Raw genomic sequence first — 25,132 nt, forward strand, 5'->3', positions numbered from 1 at the left:
TGGATGTGTGACGTCACGGCTGCAGGGTAGGTTTGCTACGGGTCGCCTCCAAGCCCAAAATTGGTCCACTCAACGCGTTTCGCCCAGCTTCCAGGAACTGTTGTCGGCTTCGTCAGGAGTATGTGTAATTGTGTACTGATGGCTCTTATATACCCATTGATCTTGCTAAATTAGCTTATCTTTCAATTAAACAATTTAATCAGCATATATTGCACTGGGAGTAGAAGTGGATTTAGACATCATGTCTTTAACATGGATAAAAAGTCATAAAATGCTACAATGATCTATAGAATCAATACGTGGGGGGACATATATCTAACATACATATATTCTATTCCTATGAATTTTCAATTTATAATACAAATGCATAACAAAGCAACCCTTAGTGGGTAATATGAAATGTCATTAAACAATTATTTTTGAACTCAAGTGTTTGTCTGTTTATTCAACCAATCTTAGTTTGTGAGTTTAATCTCAATAGTGTTTTCTTGGTCTATTTATCTGTGGAGGAAAGGGGTTTGAGAGATAGAACTAAGCTTCTTAAAGGAAACTCACTTGTGATATGAAAATCACTATGTGTTTATATTTTACATAATTGTTTTAATAGCAGATGGTCAAATTTTATTAGTCACAAGACATTGATATTCATTAATTTAAGCAATAAATGGACAATTTCGATGTGTGTCTCATAGTTAATGAAGGACATAATTCTTACAGCACATACTAGGGAATACTAGTATTATTTCCCTTACAGATTTACTATAACAGGATGGAGGAAACAATCTGGAAAGAGACTTATGAGGTTCATCAAAACTAATTACGTTAATTTGTGGCGTATAGATATAGTGGTAAGTCTATCGAATATATATGTATAGATTCTAAGGACACTATTAGAGATTGGAGTATTATTTATAATTAACACGTTGCATATTGGGTGTGAAAGGCATTTTATGTGTTAAATGGTATATGAACACTCACATAGGGCAGTTATCTGTGTATCTTCTAGAGATGGTAAGGCGTAGTTTTAATTATAGCTAGAGTTTCCAGTCTACACTTTTCTTTAACAATATAGTGCTATAATGACATTTCATTTACAGTGAATGAGAGAATGTATTTATAATACATGGACAAATGGTTGATATAATTAGCAATAGACATAACGATGTTTTAGACATAACGATGTTTTAAACATAAGAGACAAGTTGCCATTTCTGGATGTTATTCTGAAAAGAGAAGCAGGGGAAAGAACGAGGGAACAGAAGCAGACTGAAGATGCAATTACTTACAAATACATTTTTAGAATTCATTTAAAAAATGGTGTGAGATCTATCTCAGCATTCAAACCTCTTGGGGCTAGTGTCTTAAGGCGGTGAATCCAAAAAGTTTCCCGTTTCAGTAACTCTAACCCCCTATCCCCTCCCCTCCAATGGGGTAGCACATGTTCAATGGCTTTGAATTTAAGACATGTCGGTTCACCACCATGAAATTCTGTAAAACGGTTTGGTATACTGTGGTTAGTTAGTTTCCTCTTAATGCCACTTAGGTGCTCAATAATTCTTGTTCTTATTGGTCTGATTGTTTTTCCTATATATTGTAACTTACAGGAACATTCCAGCATGTAAACTACATGGTCTGTCCTGCAAGTCATAAAGGTTTCAATATCAAAAACCTCACCCGTGACATTAGAGGTAAACTTGGTTTGATCTAGCGACCTGAACTGACATGCCTTACAGTTGGTACAGCCAAAAAAAACTTTCCTGTTAAGCCACCCATTGTCTTTTGATTTATTATCCCTAAGCGCACTGGGGGCTAATTTGTTTTTAAGGTTACTTGCTTTTTTAAAGATCACATTCGGTCTTTCTGGAATGTTGGGGCCGAGGACTGGATCGTTTTTAAGGATGTCCCAGTGTTTTGAGATTATGCTTCTAACCTTCCCAGCATCTCTGCTGTATCCCGTCAGAAAAGCAAAATCAAATTTGTTATTTCTAATTGCATCCTTTTGTTTGGGCACCAATAGATCACCTCTCTGAAGTCCCTCTGCCTTCCTCCTAGCTGATTCAATTGTCTCCTCTTTATAATTTTTTTCCAGAAATCTATCTTTGATTTTTTCAGATTGTGTATTGAATTGTTCTATATCCGAACAATTTCTTCTAATTCTTGTAAACTGGCTTGATGGTACATTATCCATCCATCTTGGTAAATGGCAGCTGTCGCTTCTAATGAAGTTGTTTTTGTCTATCTCCTTGAAATACGTCTTTGTCTTTATTAGTTCATCTTCAATATAGATATTCAAATCTAAAAAAGTTAATTTGTTCATGACTCCATTCACTCGTGAATTTTAGATTATGTGTATTAACATTCATGTTTTCTATAAATTTAACTAATGTGTCTTCACCTCCCCTCCAAATAAAAAATATATCATCTATGTAGCGGCGATAAAGGACAAGATTCGCACCAAGCTCTCCCTCAAACCAGATGTTATCTTTCTCCCAACCTGAAACGAATAGATTGGCATAGCTTGGCGCGAATCTCGACCCCATCGCCGTCTCACATTTCTGCAGATAAAAAGTTTGTGCATACCAAAAATAATTGTGCTCTAATATAAATTTAATGCTTTCAATAATAAAATTAATCTGTGTTTCTGGTAAACTTTCATCTTCTTGTAAAACTTGCCTGACTGCTTCACATCCCTGTGAGTGTTCAATGATCGTGTAAAGTGAAGCAACGTCACAAGTTGCTAATATAAAATGGTTTTCCCATTTCACACCACTCAAAAGATTGAGTATGTCAACAGTGTCCTTCAAATAGGCCTTTTGTTTAACCACATTAAAAATTGCTGTAAAAAAAGTATCTATGTATAAAGAGAGATTGGCAGTTAGTGAGTCAATCCCCGAGACTATAGTGTGTGTACAGTCAGCCCGGGCATCTACATAGCTTGCGGAATGTCTGTATAGACATCGGAGTTCAAAGGAGAAAGGATGTCCAGGAGTGAAAAAAACTGTTTGGTGAGCGGGGAAGGGCGAAGGGCCAGATCCGGAGAACAAAGGGCATCCAGTTGGGGCACCTTTTGGAATGCCAGACCTGGTGGTGCCTGCCCAGTGGCTGGCAATGGGTTTGCTTGGGGAAGATGCTGCTGGTAGGCGCGTTTCCCATTGGCCGATTCATATTTCCCACCCACCCGGCTTTTCGAGACGGTTTGGCACGCCACCTTCTCTGACATCAGCAGCGAGACGCTATTCTGATTGGCTGGCTGAGTCAGGATCTGTCCTCTAATTGGTCGCTATTCTCCATTCCATGTTAAACATAGAACAGCAATTTCAACGTAAGGAGACTGCCCGATCAGTGAAGCAGACCATGTAGTGTCTTGAGTCGGTGATGCAAGGGCGAGCTTTTGCGAATAGAAGAGCACCCGGCTTCATGTTTGGAGCAAGGAAAGCCTGCCCAGCAGAAGACCAAGTTCTCAGAATAGAACGCAGCAGTCGCGGTTGGGTATTCTAATAGAAAAGAGTACCAGGAAGCTCGGGACGAGGTCCCGGTCTGGGAAAGCCATCCGAAGCAGGCGCACTGCACCTATTTCAGGCTAGTTTTCACCCCCAGACCCCAAATAAGTGTTTATTCTATCTGTATTTTGTTTATCATTGTGTACACGGGTGTAACCGAATAAACTACATGTTATGCCACTACCTTGTTTTGCCGAGTGAATTGATCCCAGAAAGTAAAAGGGGCTAAAAGTGCTCGTCTCCCATGACAATCACACACCTGTGTTTGCTCCTACCTGTATGAACGAGCAGATACTACAACAGACACACACACACACTGACAGAAACAGACATAGACAGAAATAGACACACACACAGACACACACACATACAATATACACACACACACACAGATTGACCGACAGACAAACAAACACACACACACACACACACACACACACACACACACACACACACACACACACACACACACACACACACACACACACACACACACACACACACACACACACACACACACACACACACACACACACACACACACACACATACACACACACATACACACACATACATACAGTATATATGTTAATTGATAGTAAATATATAGTAAATAGATAGTAGTGGTACTCCTGGGTGTGAACATGGAGAAATATAATGCAGCACATGTCCCTCCTCCCTGTCTCTGTCCCTTCTCTCTGTTTCTGTGCCTCCCCTCTGTCTCTGTCCCTTCACTCTGTCTCTATACCTCTCTGTCACTGTCCCTCCTCTCTGTCTCTGATCCCTGTCACTGTTACTCCTCTCTGTCACTGTTCCTCCTCTCTGTCACTGTCCCTCCTCTATGTCACTGTCCCTCCTCTCTGTCCCTCCATCTCTCCCTTAAATACTCCTGTGTTCCTACAGACACAACAAACCTCTCTCCTTTCATGCTACATCAGAGAACCTGCTGATCCCAATAACTAAAGGTAATATATATTACTGTTTGGGTATATATAATAAGAGGGGATAGAGCATATGGTGAGGGGACAGTTCCCAATTTATGTTTATTTTATGTTTGTTAAAAAAAGATATACAGATAGATACACACACACACATACACTAACATACACAGACACACACAAACAGTACACAGACACACACACTGAAATGCAGAAACAGACACAGAAACATACATTCACAGGCAAACACACTGAGACAGAAAGAGACACAAACACACACATACGGGGACACACATACTGACAGACAGACAGACGCACACACAGACACACATACAGACACACACACACACACACACATACACACACACACACACACAAACACACACACACACACACACACACACACAGTATATATGTTAATTGATAGTAAATATATAGTAAATAGATAATAGTGGTCCCTTCACTCTGTCTCTATACCTCTCTATACCTCTCTGTCTCTGATCCCTGTCACTGTTCCTCCTCACATTGTATTGTGGTGTGTTTACAATAAACCATTTTTATACAACATCGTATTACATTTTCTTCCATCTTTCTTTTCAACATTATTATCCAACCTTTCCAACAAATACTCAACCTATTGTTCCACAATTTATAAATAATACTACCTATTACAGATTTACATCCCGGGCAACGCCGGGTATATCAGCTAGTATATATATATATATATATATATATATATATTTATATATGTTTGGATACCAGTACTCTGGTGTAGGCTTGATAGAAATATTGTGGATATGTTTCTCTGTTTATTTCTGTGCTGTCTTTTTGATCCCGTCCCCCTCTTTTGTATCTTTTCCCCATCCACTGCTGTAGTTCCCCCTCCCCCCTTCTCTCCCCCCTCCTTTTCCCACATCCCCATTCCCTACCCTCACTCAACCCGCCGTCACTTTCCACTCTCATCCATCCCCCTCACTTCCTCACCCCTATCCCCACACTCCCCTTTCCCCCCCCCTCCCCCTCCCCTCCCCCCTTCCCCTTCCCCCATACATTGTTAGATTATCACATTATTGTTAGTTCATCACATATGATATATCATCCATTTCTTTCTTTTTACATTTTCTCTATAATTGAGATATATTTTAATTATAACTATTTATTATTTTTTTGTCTATATAATATAATACTGGCATTTGGCATGTGTGTATTTTATGAATATGTGTTAAAATTATTATTGTTTTTATAAATATAAACTTCTAATTGTTTTTAACTACATAATATGTGTATACACAAAGATTCCATATGAATATTGATTTCAAGTTCATTTTTAATTACAAGGTGTTTTGTCAATTGATCATATCTCTGTTATGAATAATTATATATTTCACATGGAATCATTGTAACATCTTATATATACTTTTATATATATTACAGTTTGTCATATATTTATTTTTATTTTTTCTTTCATTACATAGCTTTTAATAACTTAATTATAGTATTATACTGTATGTGATAGTGCTATGTTTTTACACTTTTTGGCAGTGTTTTAGCACTAGAGAGTCCATTTAACTTGGTATTTATCCTACTGGAATATAACAAATAGTGGTCCTTAGAATTGTTATAAAATGCAGAATCTAAAGTGTTAAAAGTTTTAATTGCAATTCCATTATGTTACGGCTCGTTTTTAGGGGAGGTCATCTCATTTAGTTTACCCACCAATCACGATCGAGACACTCTAGTACTTATACACTGCCATTTCTGTTCAGAGACATTCCCTTTGATAAAGTTGCATTTGTTGCGACGAAACGCGTCAGGGACGTACCTTACGACACTACGTCATCATGCTGTGTGTGTCCTATACGGCCGGGGAGCACATGGAGTTATAGTGAGGCTCACTCTGCTACCTTACCGATTTGGAGGATTTTAAGTGGCACCGGAGGAAAAGCGCTGTTTGGGAACTTGATTCCAGCTGATCTTGGACTCTCTACCTGTTGCGGACTGTGCCAGCCTTGGTGGTGATTATAAATCACATATTGATATTTTTTAATTTACACATTGTGAGAGTTTTTAATCCCCCCATCCTTATTCCCCTATATAAAATGTTAGTGTTACATATGGGGCGTGCGCTCTGTTTTGTTTTTCTTATATATATATATATATATATGCTAAAAGAGAGAGCGGACCCTGCATCCACAAGACCAATAAGGGTAACCAAATACTGACTGCAATAATAAAGAAACTTAATAGTATGTCAGTGGTGCCTAGTAATGTGTTAAGCAAAAGAAAAGATTTAAAGTAACCATACAAGTACCTCTACACTCTTACATGTTGTCTGTATGGTGGTGTATTCTGCGTTCTACTTAGTAGACTTACTACTTTCTCTCAGCCATATTACTATATACCTATCTATTTTAGGTTATGGCTCTCAGACAGGAGGTGCATCGTTTGTGCTTTATCCTCTTAATTATGCCCGCTCACAATATACTGGGGCTTGCATTGTTAGTTTCCCTTTAAATTCAGGGCAATGCACATAAGCTCTGCGCATGCGGATAAGCTCCCTCTGATTTGAGGGAATCTATTGCCAGCCCTGTGACATCTCTAAGCTTGCGACGCTTTGGTCATATAGGCTTTCACTGATGATGTCATCGCGCTCATGCGCACTTGGTCGGATATGCGAGTGCACCACTGAGAACACTTTAAGGTAATTGAAAGTCTTTAATTTCTCACCTGTAGACGGCGCTTTTGGCGCGACAATAATCCCTTTTAAAGCCTGTTACTCATCCGGCCTACCCCACCGCTCCCAGTTGAAGGCATCTGCCGAAATGCGTAGGAGTGGGTGCTGTAGGCAGTATCCCCTGGTCTGTCCCCTCTCAGGGACACGTAATTATAATTCGAGCAGTTGCTCCATGCTTTTTCACTGACATTGTGGTTTTTATGCTTATGTAACGGGTTTTCTGGACTGGCCTGACCCCCCCAATCTCACATTGGCCCCTGTGGTCTAACCAGTCCCCATTACAGTGTGATTGAGTCTGGTGGTGCACCTGTTGGCTACAGGACTCCTGAGTCTCCCGCATGATGGTGTATGGGGATGACCCGTCCAGACAGGCAGCTGAGGTAGTGGGCAGAGTCCTACCTATATCCAGTGCAGCGCCTCCACCTCATCAGGATCCCAGCGTGAGCTTGTGGATGGTCCTGGTGAGGAACTCTTCTGTGGTGCAGCCCCCTGTGCAATCACCTCACTCTTATACACGAGGGTTTCTGTTATCAGCATCATCTTTATTGCACGGTGGGCAAGCTGCCCTCCACAATGGGGTGTATTTAGCCCTCAATTGTTCAGCTGCTTCCCTCTGAAAGGTATCTCTTCCCTTAATTGGTGGTTTCCCCTATCTCCCCTTTAGGGAGATAGTCCCTGTGCCAGGTCCCTGGTCACAGTCTTATAAGCTGTCTCCTCCCAAGCCTGCACTCAGACTTACTCCTTGTCTCATAGCTCTTACATCAGCCACCAACAGCTTTTCTCTGTCTGCCTTATGCTGCCAGACTCACAGCTCTGCATCAGACTACTGCAACAATGTTGCAGACCTCCATGTGCCTCTTACTGAACAGAGGCAGCACAACAACAGGAATTGAACTAACTTTAGACAGTGCTGTGTCTTATATCACCTAGGAACCGGCACATCTCTGATGTCACTAACCGTGGACACACAGCATGTTGTCACTTCCTATGGGACATATGACACCTCACCAGGGTGTGAGGGCAAACCTCCATGATAACTGCTGGCATGCCCATAACTTACCAGGCCTTACTGTCAGCAGGAGAGATGACTGCAGCCATTTTACAGCATGGTTACATTCTCCCCCTGGTGAATCCCACCAACCCCAGCTGGGACCTAAATTTGAAGTACCTTTCTTCAGGAAGCACTGTAAAATGGAAAACACACATAATTAGTCACAACATTACAGTACATATCTTCATACATAATAACAGATACATCCTAACATAGATGTATAACAACCAGGATTACTCCCTGATGGAGTATCCATTAGTGGTACTACCATACCCTCTTAAGGTGGCCTACGCACAGCATGGTCCACTGGGTTTAAAGCAGCAATGCTGTAACCCTCTGGGTGACACTTCTCATGTAACCCGCCAGGATCCCAATCTTCTTCCCCTGATCCTTCCTCCTCTTCAGTGCCATATCCCCTATCCTCACAAGTGGAACCCATCTCAAACTCAATTTCTCCCTTTCTGAGGGGCTCAGGGACGTATGGGTATTCCAGGCCATGCGAGTGTTTGTACTTGGCTATAATAGCCCTCTCGGACCGGCTGCTCCTAGTCAGCTCTGCGTTCCCTGCCCTCCCTGGCAACACCCATGACCGGGGCTCGTCTGTGTCCACGGGGTCAGCTAATATCCCAGGCCCCATAGACTGTATATTATGCTGACATATCTGAAACCATCGTTCCTGCATCTCCCTCTTCCTCTGGGCCGGTGTAAATTCCCCCACCGCCCACCAATAGTCCACTACGTCCTCTTTCTGTAGTAAGAACCGTGTGCGGTCCATCCACCCCACGTATCCCTCAAATAAGGGAGCCCACCATCGGGTCTCCTTACGTTCCTCAGACCCCCACTCTAGTGAGTCCCCCTCCTGTGTATCCCCCCAAAAAGATACCCCAGAGGTCCTTGATGAAAGAGGCCTAGACCACCTCTCTTGTTTGGAGCTATCCTGAGACTTAACTACGGCCACACTAGGTACCCATCGAGACTCGGATACTTTTCCCAACTGCCCTCCACCCCTCGACCCACCATCAGAGGCATAGCTGTTCAGTCTCTCCCCAGTCCTTTCCTCACCGATTCCCTGGGACCCTTCCGACACTCCCAAACTGGATGTGGACCCACAGGAAAAGGTGACAGGGACAGGGGCATTACCTAGGGCATGGGGTTGGGCATAGGGACAGGAAATGGGCATCTGCGGGGTTCCGACCTGCTCTCTGCTTTCGGATAGTCCCGTATCATTGTGAGGACTCTCCGCTGGCTGAGCCTCACCCTTTTCGGCTCTCCTCGCTGCCTGCCAGCTCTTTGTTGTCACAGGTGATCGGGAAGCACTGCCCGATCGCCGAGGCGTTGTGGTTCTCTCTCTGGTCGTTCCGCTACCTCCGCCGGAAGTGACATCATCACCGGAACCGGATACTCCGCCATCTTGCGATGGATCCCCATGCGGGATCTCTTCCTCCACAACGACATCCGCCGCCGGAAGTGATGGTTCTGCTCTCCGCTCCGCTCGGGCCTGGGCTAGGCCTTCCTCCGCCGTTGCCACTACCGGCGCCTGGGGAGGGTAAGGATGTATCTCATCGCTCCGTCGTCTCGGGATGGGATCTTCTCCTCCTTCCGCGCTGTAAGTCACCACGGCCGTGGGACTACGCCGCTCCGGTTGTCTCCGCACAGGCGATCTCGGCACCTCGAGACTCCGCTCCGCTGCAACACAGGTAAGTGCTGGTTCTTTTGCAGCACCGCTGTAGTGGTCCGCCGGTAGGTGCATCACCACCGATGTCGGGCTTGCCTGCTCCTCGTCCGATGAAGCAGACTCCGACGCTAGTAGTGGCACTTCCGCAGGGGACCGACGGTGAGGTTCCGGGTTCTCACCGCGGTTGTAGACCCCGTTCTCTCTAGGCTCCGTTGCGATCATTAGGAGCGATCCCCATTCTCCGGGATCAACTGGTTCGGTGCAGGCCGCACGCGGGACTTCAGCCGTCAGCATGGCTGTGTCCGCTCCCGCCTTGACTACCAGGGAGCCTCCTGGCAATAAATACGGATATACCCCAATGTCTATCTCGTTCTTTGTTGTGCTGGTTACGGGAGACACTTTGCACAGTGGTCTCTCCTGTTCCATAGATAACGGGGCAGGTGATTCCTTATCTCCAGCTTCACTGGTGTGGTCCGCCGGCTGGGGCATCACCACAGCTGGGTGTTGGTCATGGGAGGCACAAAGTAACTTCTCCCTGAAGACAGCCTGAACTTCAGCAGGACTCATAGTGATATAGAGTCCCGGCTCCTCCTCCTGGTGAACAGAAATGGCTGATGACTGCTCAAAACTCTCGCTCCCCTGGTGGAATTTAAAGGAGGGGCGGCACATTCTTTCAAGGAGTGACTCTGGCTCTGCACGGCGTCACTCGGCTGGCGGGGGTGGGGTTTAGGTTTTCCCGCCAATCCCGGACAAGTTTCTGCAATTTTAGCATTTGCAGCATTTTCTGCAACTGGCTCACGCGGTCTCCCAGGGAAGCGGGAACCGCCATTTTGGGTCGCTCTGCTATTCATATTAGCAGCAGTTGTAACTTCGTATTTCTCTATCTTCTCCACTAGCCACTTCCAGGAAAGGGGGTCACCCTGCATCCAAGAGCACCTCATCATGACCACAACAGGATGGTCAGGTATCGCTCCTCTCAGAAATTGATCACAACAGAACATATCCACTTCGGTGGCCGTAATATGATTCCTTCTCCGCATCTCCCACAAGACTGCTCCAATCCGCAGGAGGAACTCAGATAGCTCCTCTCCGTCTTTCTGACGAAGACTGTAGTACCGCTTCATCAATTGTCCCATGTCCTCTTTACACACAACGGACTGATTGAGCATTACTACTGACTCCAACGCCGTCGCCATCTTGCGTTGCGGTGTTGTTCTGATTGTATATAAGGCTCCGCTCTGCGGAGCAGCCACCACACCGGTACAATAAAGATTGCCCTGATGCACCACCTTCGTGTACTTAATGTAAGCCGGACTCCTGTATGCACTACCTCAGGCTAGGCTCACTCTCTTAGTGTCTGCTGTATCTCCTTCCTCCCAGTCTGTGCTCCCTACGGTGAGTGGTCTGGAATGGACTAGAGTACTCTGGCTCTTCCATGCAGTAAACAAACAAACAGAAGATACCTCCTTGAATGCACTCAGAGTGGCTAAATTGGTGATGTGGTAATTATAGTTAAAAACCTTTTAATCACATAAGAAAGTTAAAACCTATTTGTATAGAGGGGTGTGGTAAAATAGTCCAGGACCAGCCCCTTATAAACAAACCAACAGAATCTTCAACATAAGTAGGAAGATAGTAACAGTACACCGCCCTAAAGTGGGCTTACTCGCTTAGTGAATCCCCTGTATGTAACTCCAGACTGGAAGGCCTATTGTGCCTATGGAGTTCCTATTATCAATAATTCAATAAACCTGGAATGATCCAGATCTACTGAAGCTAAATCTGGAGGGGTGATAAACAAAAGCCGACTGGACAGATAATATAAATCTGTGTGTGATCACTAGACCACTTTAAGGGTGGGTATAGAATAAATCCAGAACAGGGTGAAGTCAATAACAACAGAAAGAAAATAAAATGAAAACATAACCACACATAAAGTAATGTGTGAGTAAACAGAATATAATAAAATAATTGGCTAGATGGTGTTAATGCTCTGCAAAGGGCAGGCACAAAGTGTGCTCTTATGGATGCCCAGAGGCACGGTTCAAGGACCGTATCCAGTTATAGCCTCATTAATATACTGATAGTTTAACGCAGAGATCGTTAACATAATCTCCTTACTTGAAACCGGTAAAAGACACTGAGCAAACAGGGTCAATATTGGGTTATTGGATGAGTACACAGGTTGTGGGACTCACTAAATGGTTACTAGTGTTATACCTCCATACATGTAAGCATATATAGACAGTGAGTAGCTGATGCTGCACACATTAAGTAAATAGTGCCCCTAACTCAGCCCCTTAGTATTGGGGGTTAAATCATTGATCCCTATGCCCTGCACGGGTGATGTAATTGTAGAATGGTGGCTATATGGGGAGGGAGGCAGAGTATATAGTGCCGTGTAGTCCCAGTTCCCTAGACATAGGCATCTAACAGGCTAATAAAGTGTTATACTTAGCTCCTGGATGCTGTCTAAGTTCATAGCCCCTTCGTTGCTTCCCCGAGTGGAAGGGAAAGCAGGCAGGATGCCCAGAAGAAAGTGTCCCGGTTTCACAGTAGCAGCTGCAGCCGCGGAGGCGCCATCTTGGGTGCGGTGACGTCACCACGTTCTGGTCACCTGACGCACGTTTCGCGCGTGATCGCGCTTTCTCAAAGGTATAGGCACATAGTAAACGTGCACTTTAAATAGCTACTGGTTGTTATGGCGACTGTTGGGGGAGTGTCTCCCCTATGTCGCCTGCTAGGCTATCTGATGCATTGTCAATCTTGCAGTTTCTTGGTTAATCCCGGGAGTGACGTGGCTTGCACACATATTGGGGTTAGTTTGTCCCTTGTTAAAGTACCCTGTGCAGGCCAATATTAGCGCATACCATATAAGTAGAGTATATTTATATGCATGCAGGTGAGAGCAGCAGCAACTTGAATAAAAATGTGTACAATTGTTTAAATGGTGATGCCAGATAAATAAAGGCATTGCCATCTTGCCTGAGATCCTTATGGCTGATAATTATATCTATCTCCCCCTAGCAACACTACACTGTAATCGTTGAAGTATAGGGGGGCAGAGAAAAAGATAGTGTGGGGAGAAGTATGGATAGCCATATCTCTGTCTGCAGAGGTAAGTGCCATATTGCAGCATACCCTGCAGATAAGTGGCTAGAGTTTGAGGATAGGGGTATCTGGGGGACACTAACGGCTCAAAGGGAGGGAGCATGCCAAAGACATAAGTGTAGAGACGTTGCCCATTATGAATGGTCACGAAAATGAGGAGCATACGCATTTAGGTGCCAGACGAACAGACACACACATATCATATGATGTTCAATTAGCGAGTGAGAGACTGGTGGATAATGGTAAAAGGGATACATGGGCTCTTTAAATAAATGGGGAGAAGAGAAATTCCTCATTAAGTCCCTTTGGAACCAGTGTGCCCAAGGTGTAAATCCATTGAGATTCACGCTTTAGAATCTCGTTGTCCCAGTCACCTCCTCTACTGTGATTGAACACAGCCTCGATCCCCACAAATTTGATGGCTGTAGGTAGTCCCTGATGTTGGTTGTGGACGTGGTTCGCAACAGGGGTATCGCGATGATTGCGAATGTCCCCTAGGTGCTCAAGTATTCTGTGTCTTAGCTGTCGTTTAGTCTTACCGATATACTTTTTGTTACAGACACAGATAATTTGATAGACCACGCCCATGGTTCTGCAGTTAATGAACTGCCGAATATTAAAACTGTGTGTGTTGTTCCAGTTATGAAAGGTCTTTGTGGGAGTACAGGAGGAACAGGCGGTGCATTTGTGACATTTGTAGAAGCCAACGGATCTGTTGGCCAGCCACGTACCTGCTGATGGTCTTTGATAGTGGCTATGCACCAACAGATCCCGAAGACTCGTGGCTCTTCTGCTTACCAATGTCGCCCTATCATTGAGGACCTTTTTCAAATCCACATCCTCACGTAATACATGCCAGTGTGTGTTCATAATATTAGTGATTTCTGGCCATTGGTTGTTGAACGTACCAATGTAGCGTATTATTTGTTTCGCATTGGGTGGTGCCGCCTTCTCGTCTAGTAACGTGTTCCTATCTGTGGCCCTAGCTCTTTGGTACGCTTTTTTAATGGCCCTATTGCTGTATCCCCTTTCCATGAGTCTTAATCTCATGGCTACAGCCTGTGCCTTGAAGTCCTCGTTAGAGGAACAGTTCCTCCTCAGGCGTAAGAACTGGCCAGTAGGTATACCCCTTAACAGATGTTTAGGGTGGTGGCTATCGGCTCTGAGGAGGCTGTTTCTAGCTGTGGATTTCCGATGGAGGGATGTGGCTAGGGTCCCACATGTGGTCTTAGAGATCAAGGAACGTGATGTGCTCCCGATCGACCTCCGAAGTTAGTCTGAGGTTGAAGGGATTGGTGTTGAGCTCATCAATAAACGTGTCAAGAAACGTCTTGGTGCCCTGCCATAGGACAAAGATGTCGTCAATATATCTTATCCACAAAAGGATATGGGAGGTATATTGACGAAAACGTTCTTAAAATACAACCTCCGCCTCCCACCAGCCCAGATAGAGATTGGCGTAGGTGGGGGCGCAGGTGGTCCCCATGGCAGTGCCACGGAGTTGGTGGTAAAGTTTACCATCGAAGGTGAACATGTTATGCGTTAAGATGAATCTTTAAGAGGTCTAGGACCAGTATGTTGTGATTACTGTATTCACAAGACCTCTTGTTCAGATAGTATTCTACAGCCTGGATGCCTCTCTCATGTATTATAGAAGTATACAGAGATTCCACATCCAGGCTGACTAGCAACGTGTCCTCCTCGACTGCAACCTCCCTGAACTTGTTAAGGGCGTCCTTGGTGTCCCTCAAGTATGAGGGTAGTTTGACCACAAAGGGGCGAAGCACCCTATCAACGTAGACGCTACATTGCTCAGTTAGGTTGGAGATTCCTGAGACTATGGGGCATCCAGGTGGTGCTACAAGACTCTTATGCACCTTGGGGAGGGAATAGAAAGTAGCCATCCTTGGGTTCTTATTGAGGAGTGCCATACTTTCTTGTTTTGAGAGGGCCTTAGTGTCAACGCCTGAGTCTAGGATGAGTTTCAGGTCACGCAGATAGATGTTAGTGGGATCTGTTCTCAAAATTGAATAACAGTCACGATCAGATAGCAAGCGCAAGTTCTCTTTGACATAATCTGTGGTGTTAATTATCACGATATTGCCCCCTTTGTCTGAGGGTTTAATCGTGATTGTAGAATTTTGTTTCAATTCTAACAGTGATTGTCTCTCCAGATTATTCAGATTAGTAGGGGCGGGTCTAGGTTTAAGGTGTTCAATGTCAGCAGTGACTAAACCAATAAAGGTGGCAACATTGTGGCATGTCTCAAGTCCCGGTGTGAACCTTGACTTGGGTTTCAGTGTGGTGAATGGGCCTTCGCCCAATGACCTGAAGGATTCCTCCTCCAATGCTGCTAAGATATTAATACCCTCTAAATATTGGTCATCAAAGTCTTCCTGACCTGCTGCTCTAAGTAGGTTCTGGGCCCTTCTCTTAAAGAACTTGTGCAGTAGTAATTTGCGGCCAAATAAGTATGTGTCTTTGATCCAGTCAAATCTGGAAAAATCCTCAGTGGGAGAGAATGACAATCCCTTATGCAGGACAGACATCTGACCCTCACTCAGGGTTACGTCAGATAGATTTATCACCTGACTGAAATCATCAGTGACATTGGCTATCGCCGTCGACGTGATCGTCGCTTCGGACCCCCCCTGTAACCCCAGGTGTCTCTGTCGCGCAGCCCACCCCATCTGGCCTCTTCGGGTCTTGCCCGATCTGGGGGTGGTGGGTGGCGGGGGTCCTGGTCTAAAAAACCTAACCTTGGTGTATCAACTGGTCCCTGGTCTCTTCTTCCCCCACCGTCACTCTCCTCATTGGAAGTGTCCCAATCGGTCGAGGACTCTGGGTGGTGGAAGCGGACTTTTTTGTTCTCCTTTTTTTGTTTGTATATTTTGCCTTCCTTAAAGTCCTTAGTGTCGCGAATGTATTTACGCTGCTTTCTTTCTTTTAGTTCGCGCGTAAACCTACCTATCGTTTCTTCCAGTTTATTCTCTAGACTAATAAACTCTGAATTACCTCGCCATTTCTCGGCATCATTACGCTGTTCTGCTAGTTCTGCATTTACGACTACTAATGTATTATTGTCTGTTTCGACTAGTAATCTCATTAAAGAGGCAGAGCAGGAGGCGCATGCGCGGCAGGAGCAGAGATGGCAGCCTAATCTGATCGCTCCGAGTCCCACCGGCAGTAAACATACAAAGCGCACAGTAAAACTCATCCAAACTACATAAAAACGGCAGGATTTAGTAGACATAAGCATCAGGCATAAAACTTCATGGCGGCTACAAGACGAAAGTCTAAACAGAAAGAAAACGTTCGCACATACTTTGTGGGAGCGCAAAAGATACAGGAGACGGACAGCATGGCGGCATCCGAATCTGACTCCGGTCCGGAGCTGGACGTGACAACGGAGAAACAGACGGGTGCCCTGAAAAAAGAAATTACTAAACTCCTCTACGATCTAAAAACCTTCTTTCGCGGGGAAGTGGACACCTTAAGAAAAGATATACACAGTATCGGGGCCCGTACAAATGACCTGGAAGAGAAAATGGACAAATCCACCCGCTGTCAGACCGCAACAGACTCCAGAGTTACCATACTGGAGAGAAAAGTGGCAGAACTCGAAGAACGCCACGAATACAGCGAGAATAGAGACAGACGGAACAACCTCAGGATACGGGGGATACCAGAGGAGATCTTGGACCCCGAGCTATTAATAAACCGCTGGATGACATCTATAATGCCAGGAAAAACGGAATCAGAACTGGTAATGGACAGGTGTCACCGGGCATTGAGGGCCCGGCCACTTCCTAATAACCCCCCCAGAGATGTGATCCTGAGATTACACCATTTTACGACCAAAGCCGACATATGTAAAGCCACCAGGGCCACCCCTACGATCAAATTCGAGGGAATAGAGATGTCAATATTCCAAGACATCTCTCCAATCACTTTGGCATGACGTCAAGCCCTACAACCAGTCACCAGACTTCTAAGGGAGAAAAATGTCCGCTATCGCTGGGCTTTTCCCTTTGCCCTGATTGTACTACAAAATGGCAGGTCGCACGTTCTTAAACATATTGCAGAGGGGCCTGAGTTCCTGACCAAGTTGGGCTACCCCAATGCCCTACCACTGTCTGAAGCCCCGGTTGGCCGAACAACTAGGCGGACCGAATGGGAAAAAGTGCGACAGCCATCCGGACAACAGCACACAAAGTCGGGCCCTTCAAGACCGGGGTGAAAATTAAACACTGAGGTTCACAGTTATACCAGGCTCGCCAGTTGTTATTGTTACCATGTTTGGAACTGTCTACCCTCCCGAACTATAGTCCCAAGTAAGAGGAGCTATACTACATCTCCCCCCGGAAGATCCGACTACAGCTGAACTAGCCTCGTTGGCGGACAAGGAAAAGCTAAATAAAGAAAGAACACTGCAAAAGTTTCTTATTTTTTCAACTCACCAAGATGGCTCCACGAGGCTCCACGAGTAGCTGGGCGGGAGAAATCGGAGAAGAAGCGCCGGATCCGAATGGCGGAGGACGTTTGGGCGCGAACGCGAGGTGCTCCAGAAGTCTCCGCCCACTTGACACGCCTACTTCCGCTACAATCCCCTGCCAGAGCTGCGCACGACCCTCAGCTGACGTCGACGGCTAATCTCTCGCGAGAGTGAGGCGCCCGGAATCTGACGTCACTACCAGCGCCTCTGGCGCAAGACGCTCAGGACGCTGACAACCCAAGCCCAGGGGACAGGAGCAGAAACCGGAGGGTCTGCTCCGAGCACCGGAGCTCTCCAGAGGGGTCCGCGCATTCCCTTACTGGGGAGAGAGGATGAATTATAGAGGCAGGGTAGCCAGTTAAAGATTTAAAAAAAAAAAAAAAGTTAAAGGTTAGAATTAACCAGAGTTTCACTATACATAAGATGAGTTAGAGTTGAGGTTTATCATAATGTTTACATGCTGAATATTAAAAATAATGTTTTCTTTTTGCTGCCGGCGGAGGGGCGGATGTCTGACCTCTCTAGTGCCTGTTGGCATGTGCCTCTGGGGTTGGAATGTGGCCTTAAGCCACAGTCTAATCAAAGACCTGGGCATCCGCGGCCTGGATGATCTCCCACAACCCTACATGGGGAAATGGGAACATCCGGAGTCTGTGTGGTATTCCCGGGCAGCAAACCACAGGTCTCCAAAGACCAAATGGGTTTCCCTTGTTTGTACAACAAGGTTATATGTTCCCTGTCACTCCCCTATGTGTTTTCCTCCCCCCCCTTCAGGTATCCTCAGAAAAGAAAACTTGGCAACACAAGACCTGCAGATCCACTACCATCATCCACCGGGACATCGCGACTCGGGTAGGCGGAGAAACCTGTACACATTCGCAGACTCACTCCACACACAAAGATGGCATTAACATTCATATCCCAGAATGTCAAGGGATTTAATTCCCCCCAAAAACGCAGAATAGCGTTTGCTGAATTTAAGCGCAGAAATTCCGATGTTCTCTTCCTTCAGGAGACGCATTATTGCCGCAATAAGAACCCGAGTTTTATAGACAAACATTATAGGAAAGTCTATCTGGCTTCAGCTAAAGAAAAAACAAAGGGTGTGGCTATCTTGATCCACAATAGAGTCCCATTCGTGTTGGAAAAATTAAAACGAGACCCAGAAGGTAGATACATTATAATGGTAGGCACTTTGCAGCAAACTAGGGTAACTTTGGCGTGTGTATATGCCCCCTGTGAAAATGATCCCCAGTTCTTTACAGAGTTCTTTCTCAAATTACAAAATTGGGCAATTGGTAATGTGATACTAGCGGGAGATTTTAATAAGGCCCTAGACCCTCGCCTTGATAGATCTCCGAGACAGGAGAAGGGGAGACAAGCAGGAACCAAAGAGCTACTAGAAGGGCTACGAAGGGGATGTCTGGTGGACATATGGCGAGAACAACACCCAGGTGAGCGCACATATACATTCTACTCGCACCCACACGACAGCTACAGCAGACTTGACCACTTCTTTGTATCGAGTAGAATGGTCCCACAAATTTCCAACACTCTGATCCATGACATTACATGGTCGGATCATGCATCTATTGAGCTAAGATGCACACAAATCAGACAGGTTAGCCCGGGAGCAAACTGGAAACTAAACGAGTCCCTGATTAAAATACCTGAATTGACACAGGTAGTCAAAGACGAAATCAGACAATTTTTTTATCACAAACACAGGCACTGTGGAATCCCACACTACGCTGTGGGAGGCTCACAAAGCCACAATAAGAGGGACTCTGATTGGTCTTGCAGCAAGACGTAAAAGACAGAGAGAATCAAAATTGACTCAGCTATATCAGAGGTTACATGAACTCTCTGCACTACATAGCCGATCAGGTGGAGAGGACATTCTCAAGGAGCTGAAGGATGTAAGGATAGAACTTAACCTCCTCCTCACATCCCGGGCCGAGAGAGATATAAGTTGGACAAAGAGGAAATTTTTCGAGAAAGGCAACAAGCCGGACACTATGCTAGCTAACAGGATCCGTAATAGGCAACCGAGTTATAACATACAAACTTTAAAAACCAAATCGGGGGAGATGACCTCCAACCCCAAACGCATAGTGGAAGAGTTTAGGCTTTATTATGAACAGTTATATAATGGGGAGAAAGTGACACACAATCCAAAAACAAACAAACTTTTACAGTCCTTCTTAGAGGAAGCAGCCCTACCGGAGCTGAGCAGGCTGGAGAACGAGGCAGTCCAATCTGATTTCACGTTAGAGGAATTGACAGCGGTAATCAAACATCTCAAACCCTCCAAGGCCCCAGGCCCAGATGGGTTTTCTAATTTATACTACAAGAAATTTATAGGGGTGCTAGCACCACATATGCTCAAGTTATTTAATGGAGTTCTGGCGGGGGAACCCTTTTCGGCCCAGATGCTTCAGGCGTCAATATCCATAATTTATAAAAAGGACAAAGATCCTACAAATTGCCAAAGTTATCGGCCAATATCTTTAATCAATTCGGACGTTAAAATATATTCCAAACTGTCAATAGATTGAGTACGATCCTGCCAAGGCTTATCCACCCGGACCAGGTTGGCTTTATTAGAGACAGACAAGCGGCCGACAACACAAGAAAAATAATAGATATTATTAACTTCATTAACGCCAACGGGATCCGAGGAGTAGTTTTAAGTTTAGACGCGGAGAAGGCCTTTGACAGGATCGATTGGCCATACATGGAGTCCACGCTTGAGGCATTCGGGTTTGGAGACAAAACTATAAGGGCAATAAAAGCATTATATACGACCCCGACCGCCAGGGTGATACACCAGGGCTTCCCATCGGAATTGTTTAAAATGAAAAGCGGTACCAGACAGGGCTGCCCACTATCGCCTCTGTTGTTCGCCCTATGCGTGGAACCGTTGGCGGCACACATACGCCATAACCCAGACATTGCCGGAGTGCAAATACGTTCCCAAGAGCATAAAATCGCTCTATACGCAGATGACATTATATTATCTGTGACAAAACCGCTTACTTCGTTGCCCAATCTGTTCGCGCTACTGGATAAATTTAGCAGAATCTCCGGCTTTAAGATCAATCAATCGAAATCGGAGGCGCTGAATCTAAATATTCCAAAGGAGACGGAGAAACTAATTGAAAACAACTTTCAATTTAAATGGCAGACCAGAGCTATAAAATACCTAGGAATCTTTCTCACTAAGCATAGCCACAATCTCTATCAAGAGAACTACCCGAGACTCCTAAGAGCCCTCACAAAGGAACTTAAAGAGTGGTCTGCATATGGGATATCCTGATTGGTAGGATCTTCTGTGTGAAAATGAACCTCCTCCCTAGGATACTATACCTGTTCCAAACCCTTCCGATACCCGTAGTAAGATCAGACATTATAGAACTGCAGAAAGCAGTTACGAAATTCATTTGGAAAAATAAAAAACCACGGGTAAAAATGTCAATTATGCAAAGGCCTAAGGAAACTGGAGGTCTGGCAGTGCCAAGCTTGATGGCTTACTATAAAGCGGCCCAACTATGCCAAATTACGCAGTGGCATGGGGATCCGGAGCTGAGGCGATGGGTCGCTTTGGAGAGGGAGGTATGTGCCCCGCTAGAGCTCAAGGATCTTATTTGGTATCCCAAGACTAGACTAAAAGATCTCAAGAACCCGCTACCCTTTGTGTTGAACTCTCTCTTGGTCTGGGAATCGACTAAAAATAGGCACTCATTGACCTCTAAAGATTCATTAATGGCCCCTTTATATGGCAATTCGGACTTTGCTCCGGGGCTAATTGATAGGAATTTCACACTCTGGCAAAAAGGGGGTTTAAGAAGGCTTAAGGACCTGGAGGGCCGAGACACAATCAAAACATTCAACATTTTACAGTCAGAAACGGGCTTACCCAACACAGATTTTCTTAGATACCTCCAGGTTCGGGCATTTTATACCAAACACCCAAACAGACCACCACTAACTAATTTTGAAAAGCTCTGTGATCAGGGAACCGATACGCGGGGACTCATCTCTGCTCTTTACAGAGAGGTGGCCAGGACAGACATTGGTGACTCACATAGACCCAGTTTCATGACTCAATGGGAGACAGACTTGACAGGACCGTTAGAAGACGAAGAGTGGACAGCAATTTTCAAAGCTGCGGCCAGCAGCTCGATTTGTACGACATTGAAGGAGAACTCATATAAAGTATTATTGAGGTGGTACTTCACCCCAGTTAGAAGGGCAAAATTTGTTGCGGGAGCTTCCCCACTCTGTCCTAGACAGTGTGGGGAACAGAGGAGATCTGGTGCATATGCTGTGGTCTTGTCCACGAATCATACCCGTCTGGACACAAATTAGAGATTGGCTACAGAAGGTCTTTTTGGGCCTCAAAATTCAACTAGATCCGTGGGTTTTCTTATTAGGTAAGCCCACAGACGAGGTATCTAGATCAGGAAACAAACTAATAGCACACTTTGCTATGGCGATGAGGTGCGAGACCGCAGAGTTGTGGAATCAGAATGCAATTCCATCGATAGACAAAATTCGGAATAGAATTTGGTTCGCTTGCCAGATGGAAAAGTTGACAAGTCTAGTCAACGACACTGGCTCAAATTTCCAAAAAGTCTGGTCATTGTGGCTGGCACAGACCGATATCCCAGGGATGAGCAATGCCACCGTCTGGCTTTGATAGTAGCAGGTGGGCTGTCCTTCAATGGCGGAACAGACACACGAGAGGGTTGACAAAAAGCTCGAAATATATGACAAAAGAAAGAGACCTCCGCCTTTCCCTGATCATTGGACTCGGTGTGATGATCAATGAGTTAGTTCAGAACACGCAGAAAGAGCCAGGTTTAGCGGAATACTCGGAGGAGATTACACTCTTCCTCTAGCCGTTACCTGCCCCTCCCCCCCTCCCCACCCCCTCACCATCCCCCTTCACGTCTTCCCCCTACCATGTTTGTTTTGATGTTGTATGTCATAAAGCTGACTAAATGATACCAATGTGATTTTGGATTGTACTATCTTTGCAAAAACCAATAAAAGAAAGTTAAAAAAAAAAAAAAAAAAGAGGCAGAGCAAATGCCTAAAATCTTATTCCACTTGATGAGAAATTCAGGGTCAGTGTGTGTGGTTGATGGCGGAAGATCAACTCGTAGGCCTCTGGGAATGAGGTCGGTTGATATATAGTTCTCTAAGCTCGCTATCTCCCACCACAGTTTGGCTCGCCGTTTATATATTTTTTCCAAGCCAGAGAAGTAGGTGTTATTGCTCGTGACCCCGGTTGTGGATACATCTCCATCAAGTGAAAAGACATTGGCCGCCTCTGTCTTCTTCCATGCTGCAAAATCGGGCAATTGGGACAAAAGGCCAGCCATAGCAGTGTATAAACAAAACTAAATGTACAGTAAATGCATGCAGTACTTGGGCGTCTACCTGTCTTGGTTAGCCTAGCGCAGACCCTCTCCAGGATTCCTGACCACGTTAACAGGCTATCCCTTCTGGCATCCTACCAACTAGCACTACCTCAAGGTGACTCGGTCAGCTATAGCCCGGCTCCAAACCTCTCACTCCTTTCAGGCCCCTAGGTCGTCCCTGCGAACTGACATACACCATCAGCCCCCTGACTACCCCTAGGCACCGTCCCAACGCAGCACAAAGTGGCAGCAGACACTTCTCCCTGTTTCCCAGTGACCTAGCTAAAAGCATCTCAGCAGCGCCTACAAATGTAACGGGTTTTCTGGACTGGCCTGACCCCCCCAATCTCACATTGGCCCCTGTGGTCTAACCAGTCCCCATTACAGTGTGATTGTGTCTGGTGGTGCACCTGTTGGCTACAGGACTCCTGAGTCTCCCGCATGATGGTGTATGGGGATGACCCGTCCAGACAGGCAGCTGAGGTAGTGGGCAGAGTCCTACCTATATCCAGTGTAGCGCCTCCACCTCATCAGGATCCCAGCATTAGCTTGTGGATGGTCCTGGTGAGGAACTCCTCTGTGGTGCAGCCCCCTGTGCAATCACCTCACTCTTACACACGAGGGTTTCTGTTATCAGCATCATCTTTATTGCACGGTGTGCAAGCTGCCCTCCACAATGGGGTGTATTTAGCCCTCCATTGTTCAGCTGCTTCCCTCTGAAAGGTATCTCTTCCCTTAATTGGTGGGTTCCCCTATCTCCCCTTTAGGGAGATAGTCCCTGTGCCAGGTCCCTGGTCACAGTCTTATAAGCTGTCTCCTCCCAAGCCTGCACTCAGACTTACTCCTTGTCTCATAGCTCTTACATCAGCCACCAACAGCTTTTCTCTGTCTGCCTTATGCTGCCAGACTCACAGCTCTGCATCAGACTACTGCAACAATGTTGCAGACCTCCATGTGCCTCTTACTGAACAGAGGCAGCACAACAACAGGAACTGAACTAACTTTAGACAGTGCTGTGTCTTATATCACCTAGGAACAGGCACATCTCTGATGTCACTAACCGTGGACACACAGCATGTTGTCACTTCCTATGGGACATATGACACCTCACCAGGGTGTGAGGGCAAACCTCCATGATAACTGCTGGCATGCCCATAACTTACCAGGCCTTACTGTCAGCAGGAGAGATGACTGCAGCCATTTTACAGCATGGTTACACTTAGGTGGTATGTTCTTCATGGTATACAGTTTCTGGAGTGTGCTTAACCTGGTCCTTCACCCACAGCTTTGATTGTTGCACAGCTGTGTTCAGCCTTCTAGGGATTACTTTATATTATTCCCGTGATTTTTGTAGTGGGTGATTTGATTAGTTGGTTATAGATATTTCCTCCATACTGCAGCTGTGAGTTTAATCTGCAGTATTATCTCACCCTATGCTTGAGACCCTATTGGGTTGAGATTTTGTCATCTGAGATATTGTGTCCTTTCTGATTTGCATGTTTTACGTACATGGGATCCATGCATGATTTTAAATATTCTATGCTTTCTTTTATATTTTGTTCTGTGACAGTTAATAAATAAATTGTGTATTTTGTATATTCATATGGTATACTAGAGTGCTATTATTGAGAGAGAGAGAGAGAGACAGAGAGAGAGAGAGAGAGATCTGTACTGTGATAGCTGAGCTTTATATATATATATATATATATATATAAAAAAAATCTATCTCCTCCTTCTACTGGCTATATAAGCGCTCTTAATATCTCCTCCTATTGATTATTTATCATTTTTCAGAAATTCACAATGGGGAACAAACACTTTACCCACGTCTGCAACAAATATGGAAAAGATGTCTCGGTGACCATCACTCACCCTGACGGGTTTAAAGAACGGATGTTAATCCAGCATGGGCAACGCCGCTACACAGCAACAGAGGCTGGAACGGTCACCATCAGCATCGATGACCCAGAAAACCTTGACAATCTGGACCCTGTAGTCCATTTAAGCATCCGCTCCAATGTCGGCGTCAGGATAACAATGGCCGCTCCTGGGAAGCCAAGAATTGTGAGACTCCCATCCGGGATACACTCATGTAGGATGATTAATGATGAGAGATCCCCCAACTAAATGTGCTGGTAAAATAGCTGTCTGTGGGTGATACGCTGTGCACAATGGTATATTAAATGGTATGATGGCTTA

The 25,132-nt window shown here is 45.2% G+C and overlaps 2 long non-coding RNA genes across 2 annotated transcripts; both read left to right on the forward strand.

Moving 5' to 3' along the window:
- Positions 1-4,250: 4,250 nt before the first annotated feature.
- LOC142470638 (uncharacterized) lies at positions 4,251-25,132 on the forward strand. Its single transcript, XR_012789283.1, has 2 exons — positions 4,251-4,465; positions 24,728-25,132. It is a non-coding gene; the product is annotated as an uncharacterized LOC142470638 (long non-coding RNA).
- LOC142470639 (uncharacterized) lies at positions 5,963-11,178 on the forward strand. Its single transcript, XR_012789285.1, has 3 exons — positions 5,963-6,453; positions 7,065-7,139; positions 10,795-11,178. It is a non-coding gene; the product is annotated as an uncharacterized LOC142470639 (long non-coding RNA).

This window comes from Ascaphus truei, chromosome 20 (genome assembly GCF_040206685.1).
Source record: "Ascaphus truei isolate aAscTru1 chromosome 20, aAscTru1.hap1, whole genome shotgun sequence".
Taxonomy (NCBI): domain Eukaryota; kingdom Metazoa; phylum Chordata; class Amphibia; order Anura; family Ascaphidae; genus Ascaphus; species Ascaphus truei.